Consider the following 21122-nt stretch of genomic DNA (forward strand, 5'->3'; position numbering starts at 1 on the left):
TTACCCCATGTTTCACATGGCAAAAAAAAAAACAAATAAAAGTCTTTGTGAACTCCAGTGGTTTCTTTAAACATCCCCTAAAGATAATGTGATAACCAGATAATGTGACAGATATTGTTTTGTGATTTTAAAAGCGGTACTTTTTAAAAAATCTTGGCATTCCTTGACACAAAGTAACCGACTCATGCCTAATGCAAATGGTTCGTGACTGGAATAATAGGCAGAACTCTGCTAAGTATCCCTAAGAAAACAATATATACTTTTCCTCTCCCACGCTGCTTCTGAATAGCGTCTCCTCGATAAAACCCTTGTTTAAGGAATATACAACTAAAAGATTTTGCTCAGGCAAAAAAAAGAAACTCCAATAAAATCCCAATGGGAGAGTAGAGGGAAAAAAATGACACAAACAGGGATAATAAACCTGGCAGAGCGGAGAACAGTTGAAGTGGAGGAAGGCTTGAGTTAAATTTTTAATATCTTACCATATGCTCATCTCCACAGGTGAAGACTTCTTTGCTATAAATTACAGGCTGTTTGTGGGAATGATTGTGTGATAGGTAGACAGATGAAAAAAGACACAAAAAACAGGTTCTGAGGAATGAGGGGGAAAAAAGAAAAGCAACGACAGACAAAAAAATAAATAAATAAATAAATTTAAAAAAAAAACAATAGCCGTAATATGAGCTGATAGATTAAGCGAAAAACAAGCAAATGGGACAAAAAGATGACAGAAACAAATCTCATCGATTAGGCTGAGATGCTGGAGAAGCGAAGGGAAAGTGAGATCAGGGAGCAATCTAGATATCAGAGGGAGAAAGAGACAGGGAGGCTGAGTCTGGGGGCGACCCAACAAGCCAGTGATGAGGATGGTCAAGACGGATTGGAAGCTGTCCCCTCCAACTGTTAGGTGAATCAATAGCATTGCTGCTTCTCGGCTTTTCTTCCTCTCCCTTCACTCCTCCAGAGCATTTGTCCCATCATCTGTGCTACCGTCGACACAGCTGGGTGCTGGCTAACTGCGGCTGAGGCAGGAGCCTCTTTCTCTGACTGTAACAGCCGCTTTTCACCACGAGGCGCTCTCTCAAAAAATGCTTTTTGAGCGTAGTTACATACAGTTTGACTCGTGTGAATTAGTCCTACTATTTAGTCTCCAGCTTACATGCACACTCAGGCAACAAAAAAGGTTTTCAAAAAGGCATCAAAAAACTTTTTTTGTTTTGTTTGTTTGTTTAATTTCAGTAGAGTTGTTGTTATTGGCCCTGCTGGCCTGTTCCAGTCTTCCTGGTTTCGACTGAGCTGGTCTGTGGGAACCAAACGCTCTGCCACTATAATTACCAATCCAACTCCAAACAACCCTGACCTTAGCGCCACCTCGCTCCGATTCATCGCCTGACCCAGCCCTCAGAGTGATGACTTGGCCCGTTTTGAGGCACACATGAATCGCAGTCCCGGCTCTGTGTGTGTTTGCGCTGACAAACATGCGGCGCGCAGAAATGCTCTCACTTACAGCTGGCACTGCAGACAGTGGCATCCATCACATCTTGTGAAACTTAATCTCTCAGAGGGGTGGAACAGCTGCAGTGGCACGGAAGCACATGCACACAGAAACACGCTGCACAGGGACGCACTGAAATATTGGTCAGGGTCGGAGTTGGCCATTCTCAAACATGGCATGTGGGGAGGCACCTCTGACCTGAGTGCAGCAAGCTGAGGTCAGGTATTAACAGCTTGACCCACCTACCTAATGTGACCAGGAGTATATACAGAGAGCAGTAAAGTAGTTCTCCGACTCCATATATCAGATATACATATGTGTAGCACATATGTACTCATTATTGTTGAATAATTTAGAAGGTAACTTTATTTTAAATTCAGATTAAATGCATCAACAAGTCTATTGCAGTTTAGATAACAAAAATGCTTCTTATTTCGAAGTAAAGCAGGAAGTATCTCACTGTAGTGTTGTCTTTACAATGTTTGTGTTTCAGTGCAATTAAAGCATATAAAGATCTAGCAGGTAATGTTGAGTTTTTTTGAATGAGTCAAAAAGGAAGACTTTCTCCTTTTACTTTTATTTTGAAAAACTGGAAATGTCATTGTGCCAACACTGAGTTGACAGTGAAACATAAACAGGTTTTGGAACCATTATTAATTTGGCTAATGACTAAATCTCAGTCTTTATTAAAAGGACAGCATACATGCGTCTGTCAGAGTTGAGGGTTGCTTTTTTTACCCTTTTTATTATAAACATTTTAATGATGGGGTTTATTTTCACCTCTGACTACACAGCATAGGTTGTAATCTTTGCAACTTAAATGCAGTGCGAGTCCGCATGTCTGCCCCCAGATCAAAATCTAAAACACTTAAAACACGTCAGACCTGAACAGAGATTATTTTAAACACAGATTAAGATTCATGAAGCATTTATCATATCTACAATAACATTACATTTGGTCTCCCTTAAGCACAAAAAAGTGAAATGTTTGAACTTTTCAAACCTGGGCTAGATTATTTTACAATGCTTGCAGATTCATTGTAGAATCTTTTAAAAAATCTATAGATGCATCAATTAAATTCTCCAGAAATTAGAATTGTTCAGTTTTCTATCGATTGGATCTAAATAATTCAAACTTTCAGCGACCTTTTAGCGTCCATGCTAATATTTTGTCATGAATTAGGAACATTCATTTTTAAAACTTCACAAAGCCCTCCAGAGCAGGTTAGTTTTTTTTTTAGTTTTTTTTTCTGGAGCAGACACCCTTCACATGTGGAGCTGGTATGTGAGCCATGTCTCATTATTACGTTTTCTCCATGCACATGTCTCAATCTTACAGGCTCACAACCTAACTGCTATAAGAAGACTTTGCGTGATTGATCTGTACGCGAGTCGAGGTCTGTAGCGGGTGCTATACAGACAGCAATTGAGCAAGACTGCTGACTGCTGTCAAACCTACAGTTATCAGGACATTACAGCACATTACGGTCACCGAGTTACAGAGGTGGCAAAAAGAGATGCAGGAACTGCAGCCGAACAGGAAGCTATCACTGCATTCTGCAGAAAGAAAGATGATCATAGAGTCATGTGGAGATCCTGTTACGGCTATAATCAAAAACCCGTTTAAAACAAATAAACAAAAACAAAAAAAAAATACAGATACATGTTTAAATAAATTAGAATCCCCCACAGTTCAATTCACAGTGCCCACCAAAAAAACAGACCCAACTGGCTCCCCAGTGTCTGAATGCACCACTAAAGGGTTTTAGGTGATGTGCCAGGAGCATGGGTCCAGTCGTGAGAGATTGCCTCTGAGCAGGTTTTGAGTGGGGAGCAGCAACCCCAGTGGAATACAAGCTGTTTGGAGCCTCCTTAATCTCTCATCAGCATTAAAAATCTCATTTAAGGAGTTGGCTTGAAGCTATGGGAAGTGCTGTAATAACCTTGCATTGCATTAAACAGAAATGTAGAGAAACTAGCCGGGTAACTCTTTTATATAGAAGGACACTTTTATAGATATTAGTAAACATTCTATTCTAATCTAAAGCTTTAAATAAAATACAAAAAAATGACAGGAGAAAATGGTACGTGTCAGATTGTAATAAATATAAAGGATCAGGCTTAAACTGACATCTCTATGAACTCACGACTACCACACCAAGGTGCAAAACTGATTTCTCATTAAATCCCACAGTGGCCACTTGAAACATTCATAAAACAACTAATCAGCGACAGGACACATATTAAGTGTCACTCACTCACAAGCACGCGCACCGACACCGTAACCGCAGATCACTTCTTAGCATGGGAATGCATTACATGAAGAAGTTAAGGGCTGCTGTGCTGGCAAGACAATAACAGGAGCTGCAGACAAAATCTCAAGACACTCACCATATCAACACCATGCAGGGAACCGTCGCTGGAAACAAAGAGAATAAAATAAAGCTCTCAGTGTGGACAGATTCACGCTCTCTCCGTCCACCGTCTGCCTGCACAACATCCACCGTGGCAGCAGCCAAAATAATCCACCGTGCGTCTGTTTCAACCTCTCTCCCTCCCTGCTTCCCTCTCTCTCCCTATGAACTGCTCTCTCTCTCTTTCTCTTTCTCTCTCTCTCGCTCCAGTAATTTCCAGCCCGGTATGTGTGTGTGTGCGTGCGTGTGTGTGTGTGTCTGCGTGAGCGTGTCTATGACTCGGTAAGGTAACTGCTGAGTCCTCCGGTGTGGTGGATCAAGGGAAGCTGGTGCTGATTTAAAGATGCAGAAGACAAACGAAATGCCTGCGAAGTGATTCAGGTGGGGGGGCAGTGGGCGGGGGGGCCAGAAGTGTGGCAGTCCGATCAGCATAGGAAGCAGTCAAAAAAGATATCTTTAACTTTATGTGAAATCATCGCTTGAGAGGTCAAATATGCATGTGAATAAGGGGTCAGATATTACTGAATTTCATTTGTCGTAATTCTGTCAAAACAAAAACAATCACAAACAATTGTGCAACTCGGATCTGACATAACTCGTATCCCTCCATTGCAAACTTCTTCTTTTTTTATCACTCTTTTTTGTTCTAGATTATTTTGCGAAATTAAACTCAGTTTGAAATTAAATCTCTGCTGAATTTTGGCAACAGGCTATCTGGGATAATGCCGGGAGGGTTTGAAGATTATAAGAAGCGGCAATCACAGACACAATTTATCTCCGGAGACGAGTGGAGCTGATCTTATCTCCAGTAAGCAGCAGCTCCTTGATAAGCTGGGAATATTGCCTGAATGCTTCTTGTTATTAAGGCCAATGCTTTTCAGATTGAGATTTAAGGGACATTATAAAGAGTTTGTTGGGGAGGGGATCTCAGGGCTCCACAAGAAAGAAATAGTCATGCTTTGGATGTGAGAATTGCGTCTTGCTGTTCAAAACCTTTTTAAGGATAATTTTGTGTTCATAACAGTCTAATACCCTGTGTAATGAGCCGTGCTGCAAATTTCAGAAAAGGCCGAATGAATAGAATACTAAAGTGAGACGAACTCAAAAATTAATTACACTGTACCAGAGTTTTCTAACCTGACATTTTTAGATGAAAATTGTGTCTCCAAATGCTGGAAATACCCTTGCAGCAGTGATAATGTCAGCAGTAATGACACAGTTAGTTCAAGGAAGTGCACGTTTAGTATGGCTAACATTGTGGTGAGGCAAAACAAGCATCATGCTGTCTTTGTCTTTTCTCTGGCACAGTTTGCAACTTCCATAAAACCATTAGAGTTTAATGGAAACAGTCTGGACACAGAGACAGAAGAAAAAACAGAAGGTTGTTAAAGAAAAGACAGGCTATAAAGACTAAAAGAGAGTATTCAGGTCCTGTTCCAAGTGCCTCAAAAGTGTGGGAAACTTCTTTCTGCCAGCTGACTGGCAGTGCGCATCCACATGTTTCAGTGAGGGAGCAGTGTATTGCTTGATGATTTATATAGGAAGAGAAAACGCTAGTACATTTTTGCAGTTTTTAAAGCACAACAAAGCAAGTGGTACGATTGTGGTTGATTAAATATTTCTTAAAAGTTATGCACTTCTTTTGAATAGTCTGACAGCACATAAACGCGTTTGGTGTTGGGATAAATTGAAGATCCTGGCGCTTTGCTGTAAAATGTAACATTCTGACAAAGTCGCACCAAATAACATTTGCGTGTCTTTTACTCAAATATCACGAGAAAGGAGCTTTAACAAACCAAGGGGCCAGTCCGTACTGATCAGCATATAAGCACATGGGTTTAATTTAAATACGAACTAGTTAGAGGATGCAAAATAAATTAAAACTGTGAATTATCTTCTGTTTAAGTAATAAAGTATACAGAAAGTTTTCGGTAAGCTCTCTGTTGCACCAGCAGCTACAGAGCATTGTTCAGCAAATTCAAATGCATGCCGGTCATGTAGGCAGGGAGAAAATTAAGAAAGGACATTGGCTTTAAGAAACGTATGGGCCAGAGGTAACAGAGGTTACCTCTGGAGGTTAAGAAACTAAGGAGTTTAAAAGACAACTTGATGAAGAAACAGTGGTACAGAGTACAATATGAGAAGCACAAAGGAAACTAAATAAATGAACTCAATCAGCAAATCAGACCAGGTGCTCTCCTTTTGTGTTTTCGTAACAAAGAAAATAAAACTGAATTACTCCAAAGACAATAGCACCAGCAGCAAGACACCTCCAGCAAACAACATATCTGTCAACAGACAGCAACAGTGTTCCTAAAGCCGTTGTGTTCCTGTTCCTTGGTCGTTATTCTCATCTAATTTCCTCTCCACTGACGGTGAAGGTTAGGATCTTCTTTTAGACCAAGGCATTGAGACCCTTTCCAGCAACCTGTGCTTTCTTATTAGTCCTCTCATTTATCTTCTACTGTGGACGTGCCCACCTTTGCACATCTGGAAACGGAAACTCTTCACAATTCTTCTTTGTCAAAACAGCTCAAACTCAATCAGATCGGCTGAAGCGCCTGATCATCAATTGTGAAACTTTGCAACAGATTATCAGATGTGGGCTTTGACAGGGCCAATCTAAGCAATATGTTTTTGAGAAAATATGCCACAGTACCACTGGGTGTGTGTTTAGAGTCCGTGCCTCACTGGAAAGTGAAACTACATACTGGTCTCAAGTTTTCACAGACTATGTTCAGTTATTCTTTCAGGATTACTTATTTAGGTCCATCCATCTCCCAAACAATTTTGACTAGCGTTCCCGAAGCTGCTGGAACCACAGCGGGGAGATGGTGTGCTCTGCATAGAGTTCTGTATAACTCTGCAGTTCTTCCAGAGTTACCATAGGGCTCTTGGTTGCATCTCCTGATGATATTTTCCTGATGGGCTGAATACAGAAACCATACATTCTTGATTTGACATTTGTAAGAGAAGCTCTTTCCATATTCACAGTTATGTATGGACTACTTTGTGTTCATTGAAGTTTGAGGTCATACTGGGGCAAAATGTGAAAAACTCAAAGGGTTATAAATATTGTAGTTTTTGGAAGAAAGTGTATGGGGTCTACTGTTCGATGTTTCTTGCATGCCTGTCCTGCTTTTTGTGTGTAAAAATCCATCATGTTCACCATGCATGGCCTTTCTGGTTCAAAAGCTGCCTGCGGATGAAGAGCACATACCATCAGCCCATTCAGTTATCCGTTTTCAATGATTTTTTTAAGTCATGCATGAACTTTCCTTTATAAACACTTTTTATCCAGTCACTAACCCAACACAATATCTCCAAAGCTTGCAGTAAAACACAGATGGAAGTGGATCTCTACTCTATGAAGAGGATATTGAAAAAGGACTAAAACTGGGTCAAATGACATACTCTAGGATGTTTGCCATCTTACAACTTTAGATATTTCATTCAGAATATATGCATTTTAAAAGAAACATTTCAATTCATTTTTGCATGCAATATTCTGATGTTAACATAGCACGAGGTAATCTTTAATTTTAGTTTTAAGTCTAGTTTATAACCAGAGATGAAGGTTATAAAATCCTGCTAATAGCTGCAAGGCAAGAATCTCAGCAGGGCGCCACAGCACATACATAAAAGGGAATGCTGGATTAAAAATGGGGAAACTTTTAAAACATTTTTCATGGGATGGCTGTGACCGCGCCATTAAAAAACAGTTTGTAGAACTGATAAGTTCTACAAACTGTAGTGACAATTAGCTAACATTTCACAGATGCACTGATGTTTTAAGAGACTTGACACTTTTAAAAAATTTGTTATCAAGTGACAAATTAATACAGAAATTGTTTTGGAATTGAACTAAACTGTATCCAAGCACTGAAGCGTTTCTAACCATTTTAATAACAAAATTTGTTGATAAAAAATAATCCTAAAAACACAGTACAGACAGAGAACTAGTTGATGGCATAAAAATACAGATATTTGTGCATACGTGGAAATACAGATGGCTATATGATATTTTGTGAGTTTGACCTACGCAGGTCACCAATAAACAGAAACCGTTGACGTAGCTTTGATCTGTAGGGTTTTAGTCAGAGTTTTGATTGTTTCTGCTTGATTTGTTTTATAGTTTTGCTGCTTCAGATAATCTGCTTTTGTCCATGTTTCCTAGATCGTTCATGAGTTTGATTCCTCTGCTGTCCTTTACTTGACCTTCACTTAACCTTTATGTCTAAATCAGTTGATAATTAGCTATTTGTATCCAGCAAAGCAGTCACCCCTCCATACCAACATTTCTTAGTAATTTCCATTCTTTGTCAGATCATCTTAAGGTATTTTCGGACTGAGGAAGCGGATTAGGGTTATCTGCTTAACTCAATTCAGACTCTTTGTTTTTGCTCAGGGGCAACTGATGCCATTTGTAATTTTTATAGCTGCTTTTATAGAGTTTGTCCAGCTGTTGTGTCAGAGTAAAGCTGTAAAAAATTAAAATTACAGATGTTCTTACAATATTGCATGCAAATGACTGCTTTTATGCAGCAATCCAATTAAAATGCCTCATATTCACATTATCTACTGATATGTTGTTAGTGTATGGATTATTATTGCCCTTAATGGCCACACCAAATGTATAGTTTGAGTGGCTGATGTGCTACTGTGTGGACACATTGTGATAATTGCAAAGAAAAGAGTGAGTAAAATATGGGTACATTTTAAACTGTATTGCCATTGGAATATTTAATGATTATATAGCTTATAGGGTAAAAATAAAACCCTTTTTCTTAAAAGTGTTTTTTATGCATTTCCTGCCATTACAACATGTTTGCTGAGGTCTGTAACTCACTGTAAGTTAACATCCTATTCTCTCAAAATAATATTCCTGGATGTGTAACCACAGCAGTTTGCTTCAGCTGGAAGTTTTCTTCCACAGTTTTGGATCCAAATGAAGAGAGTGTTACTTTAGCAGCAGCCAGACTGCTTATCAGCATTTTGACTTTCTTTACATTCAATATAATGTATGTCTGACAATAACTTCAGGTGACATTTAGGTGAAAAAACTTGCTGTGAGTTAACTAATCGCAAGCAGACTTATAGAGTTTGGATGGAATAACAAAAGAAAAAGTCTGAAAAAACAAAACAAAAAAAAACAAAAAAACATTTTAACAGTTGCATCACTGCTGTTCACCACAACCTTATAGGTGCAACAAAAACTAATTATGTGGATAATTTCTGCTCAGGTTATGAACATCTTTGTTACTCTGATGTACACAAGCCTCTGTGTTATCCCCTAAAAGCTATTTCTATAACAATTATTTACATTAGTGATTTATACAGTTGTTTCAGAAAGCTCTCATTCCTATAATACTGTAAGAATGTTAGCATTTATAAACAGTTTTCATCACAAACTTTTATTTGCAACTGTGATCAGATAGAGGCAGACAAGGCTCACAAAAGAACGCTTTTAAAATCCACCATGGGTTGCTGTTTTTTTTTGTTTGTTTTTTTATTTTTTGTTTTTTTTAGCTCAGAGACTCAAAAACCCCTGTTCTGCACTCAGATAACATTTCTGCTGACTGCTTCCTCCTCAAATCCACATCTTTACTTCAAATACAGAAATCTGATCTTGACACCTTGCTATCACTGGATTTGTCTTTAGTGGAAATGATTTTATGGATTAAAGTGTTTGGAGTTCTAAACATTCATTTGCTTTATGCTTGTTTTTTTTTTCCTTCACACTTTTTAGACTTTTTTTTACATATTCATGTATTTACATGTTACTTTCTACTGTCAGTTAAAAGCATGAACACAAGTGAAAAGTATAAATGTTAATATATGACCTTTAATGTAGCATAAGGTACATTCTGACATGGGAGTTTGGGCTTTTTAGCATTCCTTCTCCCAGCTCATCCCTTAAAACCTCACAGCCTTTAAAATGCTGTAATCAGCAAACATGCAGCTCTTAGTGTAGCCTACACTGCTTTTTTAGTAAATGTCAGAAGGAAATGTAATCAGCATGTTAGCTGGCTGTTAAGCAATCTCAATGCAACTAATGTTCAGTATTGGAAAGGCAAGAACAGAGAACTAAAAATGGTTCTCTTGGAGATTCAGGCTTCACATAACATAATCTGCGACTGCTGATGATTTATGTATTTATTTCAATTCTTCATGTTGAAGTCTCCGTGTACGTTTAATAAAATTTAGCTTCTTTAGTTTTATTAGTTTTATGTCTCCTGCAAAATAGTATTAAAGTCCTTTGGTGATTACAAGAGAAGAAAAGTTATTTTGGCATTTAACCCTCCGATGCTCTTAGCACGACGCTCAGAAGAAAAACCGCAAATGTCATGGTCGAACAACGGGGAAGTTGTCCCATCAGACCGCCAGTTTCCAAAACCACACACATAAAAAAGCCACGTGGGGTCAGCCTGACCCTGCCAGACCGCCCACAAAGTAAAAAGCTCATGGGGTCCAAATAAAGCTATCTCTTAAGGCTGAGGGAGGTTTAAAGAACAAGAATCAAGGAAAATCAACTCAAATCATCACTAAAGCCTCACAAACATAACTTTAACTAGTAATGTAAACCATTAAATATTTACTCAGCGACTTATGAAATGTTATGTAATTACGGGAACGTCTAGAGGCAACCACATAAATCTAAAATGGAGTTTGATTTCTACTCCCTTCTATTATGCCAGTAACAATAATAATATCAAGAAGTAAACACTGAAATTACACTGCAAGTATTTTATTTAAAACATGTGTCAAGAGCTCTGCAATTAAGTGTATATGTGTTTGGAAACTTACAAAGTGGGAAAAAGTAGAAAGTAATCAGATGCAATGGCTAAAAAAAACAATATAAAAATACAAGGCAACATTTCCCAGAGAGCAGGTTCGTATTTCATTGCTGTGAAGGTTAAACTCCTGACTTGTGAGCGAGCTACAGAGGAGTGGCCCATTAAAGCCGTGACATTTCAATAATTGCCTTCAATCCCAGCATCACAGATAATCAAAGTGCCACCCACTAATAACAACACACACACCCACACACACACACACGCGCGCGCGCACACACACACAGAGACGCAATGCGTTAATCACTGAACCTTAATGGTTTATACCATGTACATGAACGTAACCAGCAGATTCTTATCAGCCAGTACAGTTCGGTGCACAAATGATGCGATGATGTTTTAGGCACAAAGTAAAAATGTTTTCATATGTTTTCATGAATATTTGAAGCCACTTTAAAAGCAGAAAAACATTAAATCTCATTGGTGCTTGTGTGGAAGTTGGCTTCAGCTCTTCTGTGAATTCAGGCTGTTTTTCTTCTGCTTTCTCATGCAATCCCACACTGACATAATGTTGAGACCAAAGCTCTGTACCAGGCAGACTGTCTATTGCTGTACTTTTCTTTCTTACTGCTGATGATAACTTTTTTTTATGGCTGCATGTTTGAGTCATCAATGCACGCTGCAGAACAAGCCGCAGATCATATGCCTCCCTAATGGTACGGCCAGACGAAGGAGAATCTAAGCATTAATAAGAGAAAAACTCTTTTTCCTTTAAGCTCTAGACGAAAATTTTCAGTTTTAAAGACATAGTTTGGGATTTTTAAAGAGAGATTAACATAAACGGTTATAAACATTTAATCTTGACCTGCAGTACTGTCTCGGTGTCTGCATTTAAAAAAAATCCAGATTAGTTGGTATTGGAGGCTAAAGTTAATGTCTGATCCAACACAGGCCGAGTGGACGTCTCTGTCTTAAAGCAGGTCCTCTCGTTGTTGTTGAAGGCCATAACAGCAGGCAGGAAGAAAAGCAGAACATTACCTCAACACACTGACAGATCCCTTTCAACACCAGCAACTGATATAATTCTGATAACTCTTTAAATTTAAAACTGCATTTTACTCATGTAAATCGGTTCACTTTTGACCGCAGCATACACACAGATGTGTTTCATTCTCATACTGCATCATTATCCCTTTCTTCCTTTAGGCGCTGTCCTGGCACTTGTCAGTTCTCCACTCATTAGTTTTACACAGTTGGCTGCTAACCATTAGCGACTTGGCTGCTTGTTAGCGGGATGGCAACTTCCCTGGTTGCACCTGGACAATTACAAGCATAATTTCATAGATGGAGACCCTAATGCAGCTAACAAGGACTGCAAGAACAGTCAGAGGAATGTTATGGGAAAGGCTGCTGACTAAAAGGCTAAACAAGGATAACTTTTGCTGCTCCTACTCACTTTTTTCTCCCTCTCTTCCTCTTCTGACTGATTAATTCTGGTAGATGTTTTTGATTTAGCTCTAACAATATCAACCTGCCTCTTATTAACTCTTAGAAAAGACAATTAAGAGCTTTTACATTTCGGAATTGACCAATTTACCCGAGAAGCTCTAAAACGTCCTCTTGTATTGTGGTTAATCTTCACAAACAATATTCAGCTGAAAGTACCAGTGCCTTGCAAAAGTTTACATTCACACTGATTATTTTTTTCCGATACTGTCAATTTACAACCACAGATTAAGTGTGACTTATTGAGATTTAAGATTATAGAGCTAAAGTGAAAACGTACGCATGCGTGTGTGGGGGCGAGGTGTGTGTAGGGGGGGGATCACAGGCAAACCACGCTTAATAATCTTGTTGGTATTTTACATTATACCAATAAAATACATTGCAACTGTTGGATGAAGAATGAGAAAATGTGGACAAGTTCATGGGACTTGACATCTCTGGCTGCATTGTCTCTGTAAATCTCTTTTTGTACTCCTGAGAAAATTTGATTCAGCAAGACTGAATTTTGCTTCTCCAGCTTATGTTTATTAGCATAACAGAAACAGTAAAATAACATGTTGAAAAGTGGACTTGAGTAATGCACTGGAGACATATCTGCTGCCTGGCACGAAGGTGCAATTCTGCATCCAAAAGCATCACAAAGAATGAAAACAAAAGCGGGACAAAAGAGAGCGAGAGAAAAAAAAAAAAACAGACTAAACAACAAATGAGAAAGCAGCTGAGCGGACTAAAAGAAGGTTTTTATCGAACGCTAAGAATGGAGGGCAGATGATGAACACCCAGCCTGCTCTTTTCACTCCGAGGAAATTGCATTTTGNATACAGTTTGACTCGTGTGAATTAGTCCTACTATTTAGTCTCCAGCTTACATGCACACTCAGGCAACAAAAAAGGTTTTCAAAAAGGCATCAAAAAACTTTTTTTGTTTTGTTTGTTTGTTTAATTTCAGTAGAGTTGTTGTTATTGGCCCTGCTGGCCTGTTCCAGTCTTCCTGGTTTCGACTGAGCTGGTCTGTGGGAACCAAACGCTCTGCCACTATAATTACCAAGCCAACTCCAAACAACCCTGACCTTAGCGCCACCTCGCTCCGATTCATCGCCTGACCCAGCCCTCAGAGTGATGACTTGGCCCGTTTTGAGGCACACATGAATCGCAGTCCCGGCTCTGTGTGTGTTTGCGCTGACAAACATGCGGCGCGCAGAAATGCTCTCACTTACAGCTGGCACTGCAGACAGTGGCATCCATCACATCTTGTGAAACTTAATCTCTCAGAGGGGTGGAACAGCTGCAGTGGCACGGAAGCACATGCACACAGAAACACGCTGCACAGGGACGCACTGAAATATTGGTCAGGGTGGGAGTTGGCCATTCTCAAACATGGCATGTGGGGAGGCACCTCTGACCTGAGTGCAGCAAGCTGAGGTCAGACATTAACAGCTTGACCCACCTACCTAATGTGACCAGGAGTATATACAGAGAGCAGTAAAGTAGTTCTCCGACTCCATATATCAGATATACATATGTGTAGCACATATGTACTCATTATTGTTGAATAATTTAGAAGGTAACTTTATTTTAAATTCAGACTAAATGCATCAACAAGTCTATTGCAGTTTAGATAACAAAAATGCTTCTTATTTCGAAGTAAAGCAGGAAGTATCTCACTGTAGTGTTGTCTTTACAATGTTTGTGTTTCAGTGCAATTAAAGCATATAAAGATCCAGCAGGTAATGTTGAATTTTTTTTTGAATGAGTCAAAAAGGAAGACTTTCTCCTTTTACTTTTATTTTGAAAAACTGGAAATGTCATTGTGCCAACACTGAGTTGACAGTGAAACATAAACAGGTTTTGGAACCATTATTAATTTGGCTAATGACTAAATCTCAGTCTTTATTAAAAGGACAGCATACATGCGTCTGTCAGAGTTGAGGGTTGCTTTTTTTACCCTTTTTATTATAAACATTTTAATGATGGGGTTTATTTTCACCTCTGACTACACAGCATAGGTTGAAATCTTTGCAACTTAAATGCAGTGCGAGTCCGCATGTCTGCCCCCAGATCAAAATCTAAAACACTTAAAACACGTCAGACCTGAACAGAGATTATTTTAAACACAGATTAAGATTCATGAAGCATTTATCATATCTACAATAACATTACATTTGGTCTCCCTTAAGCACAAAAAAGTGAAATGTTTGAACTTTTCAAACCTGGGCTAGATTATTTTACAATGCTTGCAGATTCATTGTAGAATCTTTTAAAAAATCTATAGATGCATCAATTAAATTCTCCAGAAATTAGAATTGTTCAGTTTTCTATCGATTGGATCTAAATAATTCAAACTTTCAGCGACCTTTTAGCGTCCATGCTAATATTTTGTCATGAATTAGGAACATTCATTTTTAAAACTTCACAAAGCCCTCCAGAGCAGGTTAGTTTTTTTTTTAGTTTTTTTTTCTGGAGCAGACACCCTTCACATGTGGAGCTGGTATGTGAGCCATGTCTCATTATTACGTTTTCTCCATGCACATGTCTCAATCTTACAGGCTCACAACCTAACTGCTATAAGAAGACTTTGCGTGATTGATCTGTACGCGAGTCGAGGTCTGTAGCGGGTGCTATACAGACAGCAATTGAGCAAGACTGCTGACTGCTGTCAAACCTACAGTTATCAGGACATTACAGCACATTACGGTCACCGAGTTACAGAGGTGGCAAAAAGAGATGCAGGAACTGCAGCCGAACAGGAAGCTATCACTGCATTCTGCAGAAAGAAAGATGATCATAGAGTCATGTGGAGATCCTGTTACGGCTATAATCAAAAACCCGTTTAAAACAAATAAACAAAAACAAAAAAAAAATACAGATACATGTTTAAATAAATTAGAATCCCCCACAGTTCAATTCACAGTGCCCACCAAAAAAACAGACCCAACTGGCTCCCCAGTGTCTGAATGCACCACTAAAGGGTTTTAGGTGATGTGCCAGGAGCATGGGTCCAGTCGTGAGAGATTGCCTCTGAGCAGGTTTTGAGTGGGGAGCAGCAACCCCAGTGGAATACAAGCTGTTTGGAGCCTCCTTAATCTCTCATCAGCATTAAAAATCTCATTTAAGGAGTTGGCTTGAAGCTATGGGAAGTGCTGTAATAACCTTGCATTGCATTAAACAGAAATGTAGAGAAACTAGCCGGGTAACTCTTTTATATAGAAGGACACTTTTATAGATATTAGTAAACATTCTATTCTAATCTAAAGCTTTAAATAAAATACAAAAAAATGACAGGAGAAAATGGTACGTGTCAGATTGTAATAAATATAAAGGATCAGGCTTAAACTGACATCTCTATGAACTCACGACTACCACACCAAGGTGCAAAACTGATTTCTCATTAAATCCCACAGTGGCCACTTGAAACATTCATAAAACAACTAATCAGCGACAGGACACATATTAAGTGTCACTCACTCACAAGCACGCGCACCGACACCGTAACCGCAGATCACTTCTTAGCATGGGAATGCATTACATGAAGAAGTTAAGGGCTGCTGTGCTGGCAAGACAATAACAGGAGCTGCAGACAAAATCTCAAGACACTCACCATATCAACACCATGCAGGGAACCGTCGCTGGAAACAAAGAGAATAAAATAAAGCTCTCAGTGTGGACAGATTCACGCTCTCTCCGTCCACCGTCTGCCTGCACAACATCCACCGTGGCAGCAGCCAAAATAATCCACCGTGCGTCTGTTTCAACCTCTCTCCCTCCCTGCTTCCCTCTCTCTCCCTATGAACTGCTCTCTCTCTCTTTCTCTTTCTCTCTCTCTCGCTCCAGTAATTTCCAGCCCGGTATGTGTGTGTGTGCGTGCGTGTGTGTGTGTGTCTGCGTGAGCGTGTCTATGACTCGGTAAGGTAACTGCTGAGTCCTCCGGTGTGGTGGATCAAGGGAAGCTGGTGCTGATTTAAAGATGCAGAAGACAAACGAAATGCCTGCGAAGTGATTCAGGTGGGGGGGCAGTGGGCGGGGGGGCCAGAAGTGTGGCAGTCCGATCAGCATAGGAAGCAGTCAAAAAAGATATCTTTAACTTTATGTGAAATCATCGCTTGAGAGGTCAAATATGCATGTGAATAAGGGGTCAGATATTACTGAATTTCATTTGTCGTAATTCTGTCAAAACAAAAACAATCACAAACAATTGTGCAACTCGGATCTGACATAACTCGTATCCCTCCATTGCAAACTTCTTCTTTTTTTATCACTCTTTTTTGTTCTAGATTATTTTGCGAAATTAAACTCAGTTTGAAATTAAATCTCTGCTGAATTTTGGCAACAGGCTATCTGGGATAATGCCGGGAGGGTTTGAAGATTATAAGAAGCGGCAATCACAGACACAATTTATCTCCGGAGACGAGTGGAGCTGATCTTATCTCCAGTAAGCAGCAGCTCCTTGATAAGCTGGGAATATTGCCTGAATGCTTCTTGTTATTAAGGCCAATGCTTTTCAGATTGAGATTTAAGGGACATTATAAAGAGTTTGTTGGGGAGGGGATCTCAGGGCTCCACAAGAAAGAAATAGTCATGCTTTGGATGTGAGAATTGCGTCTTGCTGTTCAAAACCTTTTTAAGGATAATTTTGTGTTCATAACAGTCTAATACCCTGTGTAATGAGCCGTGCTGCAAATTTCAGAAAAGGCCGAATGAATAGAATACTAAAGTGAGACGAACTCAAAAATTAATTACACTGTACCAGAGTTTTCTAACCTGACATTTTTAGATGAAAATTGTGTCTCCAAATGCTGGAAATACCCTTGCAGCAGTGATAATGTCAGCAGTAATGACACAGTTAGTTCAAGGAAGTGCACGTTTAGTATGGCTAACATTGTGGTGAGGCAAAACAAGCATCATGCTGTCTTTGTCTTTTCTCTGGCACAGTTTGCAACTTCCATAAAACCATTAGAGTTTAATGGAAACAGTCTGGACACAGAGACAGAAGAAAAAACAGAAGGTTGTTAAAGAAAAGACAGGCTATAAAGACTAAAAGAGAGTATTCAGGTCCTGTTCCAAGTGCCTCAAAAGTGTGGGAAACTTCTTTCTGCCAGCTGACTGGCAGTGCGCATCCACATGTTTCAGTGAGGGAGCAGTGTATTGCTTGATGATTTATATAGGAAGAGAAAACGCTAGTACATTTTTGCAGTTTTTAAAGCACAACAAAGCAAGTGGTACGATTGTGGTTGATTAAATATTTCTTAAAAGTTATGCACTTCTTTTGAATAGTCTGACAGCACATAAACGCGTTTGGTGTTGGGATAAATTGAAGATCCTGGCGCTTTGCTGTAAAATGTAACATTCTGACAAAGTCGCACCAAATAACATTTGCGTGTCTTTTACTCAAATATCACGAGAAAGGAGCTTTAACAAACCAAGGGGCCAGTCCGTACTGATCAGCATATAAGCACATGGGTTTAATTTAAATACGAACTAGTTAGAGGATGCAAAATAAATTAAAACTGTGAATTATCTTCTGTTTAAGTAATAAAGTATACAGAAAGTTTTCGGTAAGCTCTCTGTTGCACCAGCAGCTACAGAGCATTGTTCAGCAAATTCAAATGCATGCCGGTCATGTAGGCAGGGAGAAAATTAAGAAAGGACATTGGCTTTAAGAAACGTATGGGCCAGAGGTAACAGAGGTTACCTCTGGAGGTTAAGAAACTAAGGAGTTTAAAAGACAACTTGATGAAGAAACAGTGGTACAGAGTACAATATGAGAAGCACAAAGGAAACTAAATAAATGAACTCAATCAGCAAATCAGACCAGGTGCTCTCCTTTTGTGTTTTCGTAACAAAGAAAATAAAACTGAATTACTCCAAAGACAATAGCACCAGCAGCAAGACACCTCCAGCAAACAACATATCTGTCAACAGACAGCAACAGTGTTCCTAAAGCCGTTGTGTTCCTGTTCCTTGGTCGTTATTCTCATCTAATTTCCTCTCCACTGACGGTGAAGGTTAGGATCTTCTTTTAGACCAAGGCATTGAGACCCTTTCCAGCAACCTGTGCTTTCTTATTAGTCCTCTCATTTATCTTCTACTGTGGACGTGCCCACCTTTGCACATCTGGAAACGGAAACTCTTCACAATTCTTCTTTGTCAAAACAGCTCAAACTCAATCAGATCGGCTGAAGCGCCTGATCATCAATTGTGAAACTTTGCAACAGATTATCAGATGTGGGCTTTGACAGGGCCAATCTAAGCAATATGTTTTTGAGAAAATATGCCACAGTACCACTGGGTGTGTGTTTAGAGTCCGTGCCTCACTGGAAAGTGAAACTACATACTGGTCTCAAGTTTTCACAGACTATGTTCAGTTATTCTTTCAGGATTACTTATTTAGGTCCATCCATCTCCCAAACAATTTTGACTAGCGTTCCCGAAGCTGCTGGAACCACAGCGGGGAGATGGTGTGCTCTGCATAGAGTTCTGTATAACTCTGCAGTTCTTCCAGAGTTACCATAGGGCTCTTGGTTGCATCTCCTGATGATATTTTCCTGATGGGCTGAATACAGAAACCATACATTCTTGATTTGACATTTGTAAGAGAAGCTCTTTCCATATTCACAGTTATGTATGGACTACTTTGTGTTCATTGAAGTTTGAGGTCATACTGGGGCAAAATGTGAAAAACTCAAAGGGTTATAAATATTGTAGTTTTTGGAAGAAAGTGTATGGGGTCTACTGTTCGATGTTTCTTGCATGCCTGTCCTGCTTTTTGTGTGTAAAAATCCATCATGTTCACCATGCATGGCCTTTCTGGTTCAAAAGCTGCCTGCGGATGAAGAGCACATACCATCAGCCCATTCAGTTATCCGTTTTCAATGATTTTTTTAAGTCATGCATGAACTTTCCTTTATAAACACTTTTTATCCAGTCACTAACCCAACACAATATCTCCAAAGCTTGCAGTAAAACACAGATGGAAGTGGATCTCTACTCTATGAAGAGGATATTGAAAAAGGACTAAAACTGGGTCAAATGACATACTCTAGGATGTTTGCCATCTTACAACTTTAGATATTTCATTCAGAATATATGCATTTTAAAAGAAACATTTCAATTCATTTTTGCATGCAATATTCTGATGTTAACATAGCACGAGGTAATCTTTAATTTTAGTTTTAAGTCTAGTTTATAACCAGAGATGAAGGTTATAAAATCCTGCTAATAGCTGCAAGGCAAGAATCTCAGCAGGGCGCCACAGCACATACATAAAAGGGAATGCTGGATTAAAAATGGGGAAACTTTTAAAACATTTTTCATGGGATGGCTGTGACCGCGCCATTAAAAAACAGTTTGTAGAACTGATAAGTTCTACAAACTGTAGTGACAATTAGCTAACATTTCACAGATGCACTGATGTTTTAAGAGACTTGACACTTTTAAAAAATTTGTTATCAAGTGACAAATTAATACAGAAATTGTTTTGGAATTGAACTAAACTGTATCCAAGCACTGAAGCGTTTCTAACCATTTTAATAACAAAATTTGTTGATAAAAAATAATCCTAAAAACACAGTACAGACAGAGAACTAGTTGATGGCATAAAAATACAGATATTTGTGCATACGTGGAAATACAGATGGCTATATGATATTTTGTGAGTTTGACCTACGCAGGTCACCAATAAACAGAAACCGTTGACGTAGCTTTGATCTGTAGGGTTTTAGTCAGAGTTTTGATTGTTTCTGCTTGATTTGTTTTATAGTTTTGCTGCTTCAGATAATCTGCTTTTGTCCATGTTTCCTAGATCGTTCATGAGTTTGATTCCTCTGCTGTCCTTTACTTGACCTTCACTTAACCTTTATGTCTAAATCAGTTGATAATTAGCTATTTGTATCCAGCAAAGCAGTCACCCCTCCATACCAACATTTCTTAGTAATTTCCATTCTTTGTCAGATCATCTTAAGGTATTTTCGGACTGAGGAAGCGGATTAGGGTTATCTGCTTAACTCAATTCAGACTCTTTGTTTTTGCTCAGGGGCAACTGATGCCATTTGTAATTTTTATAGCTGCTTTTATAGAGTTTGTCCAGCTGTTGTGTCAGAGTAAAGCTGTAAAAAATTAAAATTACAGATGTTCTTACAATATTGCATGCAAATGACTGCTTTTATGCAGCAATCCAATTAAAATGCCTCATATTCACATTATCTACTGATATGTTGTTAGTGTATGGATTATTATTGCCCTTAATGGCCACACCAAATGTATAGTTTGAGTGGCTGATGTGCTACTGTGTGGACACATTGTGATAATTGCAAAGAAAAGAGTGAGTAAAATATGGGTACATTTTAAACTGTATTGCCATTGGAATATTTAATGATTATATAGCTTATAGGGTAAAAATAAAACCCTTTTTCTTAAAAGTGTTTTTTATGCATTTCCTGCCATTACAACATGTTTGCTGAGGTCTGTAACTCACTGTAAGTTAACATCCTATTCTCTCAAAATAATATTCCTGGATGTGTAACCACAGCAGTTTGCTTCAGCTGGAAGTTTTCTTCCACAGTTTTGGATCCAAATGAAGAGAGTGTTACTTTAGCAGCAGCCAGACTGCTTATCAGCATTTTGACTTTCTTTACATTCAATATAATGTATGTCTGACAATAACTTCAGGTGACATTTAGGTGAAAAAACTTGCTGTGAGTTAACTAATCGCAAGCAGACTTATAGAGTTTGGATGGAATAACAAAAGAAAAAGTCTGAAAAAACAAAACAAAAAAAAACAAAAAAACATTTTAACAGTTGCATCACTGCTGTTCACCACAACCTTATAGGTGCAACAAAAACTAATTATGTGGATAATTTCTGCTCAGGTTATGAACATCTTTGTTACTCTGATGTACACAAGCCTCTGTGTTATCCC

General features: G+C 38.9%; 1 protein-coding gene across 24 annotated transcripts in view; it reads right to left on the minus strand.

Annotated features, from left to right (window-relative positions):
* ptprdb (protein tyrosine phosphatase receptor type Db) overlaps positions 1–21122 on the minus strand; it is a 221713-nt gene that overhangs the window by 105446 nt on the left and 95145 nt on the right. The window contains exon 5 of one of the 24 annotated variants that reach the window (XM_016671240.1): positions 15807–15834. The exons of 22 other annotated variants lie outside the window; for them this stretch is intronic. The gene's annotated coding sequence lies outside the window, so the exon portion shown is untranslated. Of the gene's footprint in view, positions 1–3886; positions 4061–15806; positions 15835–21122 lie in introns of those variants that run through there. One more of the 24 variants, XM_016671241.1, reaches the window with a different exon arrangement.

Source organism: Poecilia formosa, unplaced genomic scaffold (assembly GCF_000485575.1).
Source record: "Poecilia formosa unplaced genomic scaffold, Poecilia_formosa-5.1.2 Scaffold43, whole genome shotgun sequence".
In the NCBI taxonomy this organism is placed as follows: Eukaryota; Metazoa; Chordata; class Actinopteri; order Cyprinodontiformes; family Poeciliidae; genus Poecilia; species Poecilia formosa.